We start from the raw sequence: 1,692 nt of genomic DNA, 5'->3' as shown, positions 1-1,692 counted from the left end.
TTCTGCTGTGCATAAGGTCGCTATGAGTTGGTACCGATTCGATGGCACCTAACAACAACAATAACAACAAAAGACTGCCCATGTTCATTTTACTATAGTTTATATTTCTGCAAATTATTCATCAGAAGTTTATACATTATTTATTTAAATGTCAGTTTGTTTGTTATCAGTCTCTCCCCTTATTATGTTAGTTCAAGACAAGAACTTATTTTGTTTTGTTCACTGCTACATTTTCAGTACCTACAAAGGTGAATACTACAAAATTTAAATTCAATAGTTCTTTTTTAATTAATAAATGGCATCTAAAAGCCATGTCATCACATTTAAGATACCCTTTTCCAGGAAAAATAAACATGTTACAACCAATATGAAAAATTGTTCTGATGGTCAAATTTTATTAGGTCAAATTTTAAATGTATGAAGCTAGTTTTGCTAGTGGAATTTTAAAACATTTGGTGTCTTCAGTGGAATGTGCAGATAAGAGAAACTACTTTTCAAATAAATAATTGCATACCAGGTGTCAATGTATGTGGATTTGTTTCAGTAAGGGGACCACATTTGAAACAGCACTGCAATTGAAGTAACCACCTGTCATCCTCTAGGACTCGTTTATTTTCAGCCTCAACTATATTAGAGAGATAAAATGAGAAGTGGGTAAAAATCAACTTCCCTTCATCATTCAAGTATTTGCTTGTGTTGTTAATCTTTGCTGTACATCAGTGATGCACATTGCTTGGATCAAAATTGCATGTACTGGCTGACACTTCTATAATTAGTAATCTGGAGTAGCATTGTGAACCCCTACATATTAATGTTAGCTCATAGGCAATATAAAATAATCTAAATAATGGCACAGTTGTGACCACCAATAGTAGCAAGATATTTTGAAGACTTCTAGAACGAAAATTAATATTATATGTTCGGGCGTTGCTGCTTTTCAGAAGTACTTTCAGTTCCTTTTTATCTCATAGATATTGGATGTTTGGATTAGTTCATTTGAAAATTAGGAGAAGGGATATATACATTCTAATACTAGTTTAAGTCAAGCATTAGTTCAAATCACATAGCATCTTAGTGGAATTACCAATTATTTTTGTGCCTCCTACATAATATATTATTTTCCTCCCGAAAAGTCTGCAAAAGATTTTGTTGTGTTTCTTCTGGAAGGTCTGAATTGCATGCCCATTCTTAATGCCAGTGAGCAAAGCAAAGATGACAAGATTAAGCCCTTAGAGAAAATCTATTGGTCAAATTGTCTTGTATCTTCAGGATCATGAATTAGACTTAAGGTGCTGCTTTTACTTTTTGTCCTTAGATTCTGAGCTGTCCTCAGAGCTGTCCTCTGAACTGTCCTCTGCTTTTGAGTTGGACTGATCCATCTTGAACAAGGCCATGTCCATGTGAATAACGTTTCCAAGAGTGTCCTCAACATTTTCAATATCAAACCAACCAGGTGGTTCAGCTGCCATTTCTTGTATGAGCTTTTCATTGTCCCAGGCTATCTGAGGGAGAAAGCGCTGCACTTGGTCCAACAAAAGTTTCCTCTCTATCCAAATTGTCTGAAGACTAGAACTCTTTTAGGAATTACGTTTGGACTTGATGAGCATCCTGTCCCATATTCCTCCAATTTGGAAGACAACTATCTGGCTAACTGATTGGAAGAGATCCATATTTGTGCCCATTTCAAAGAGA

The sequence above is a fragment of the Chrysochloris asiatica genome, unplaced genomic scaffold, assembly GCF_000296735.1.
Source record: "Chrysochloris asiatica unplaced genomic scaffold, ChrAsi1.0 scaffold00225, whole genome shotgun sequence".
NCBI classification, from domain to species: Eukaryota; Metazoa; Chordata; class Mammalia; order Afrosoricida; family Chrysochloridae; genus Chrysochloris; species Chrysochloris asiatica.
Note: the sequence above shows the minus strand (reverse complement) of the source record.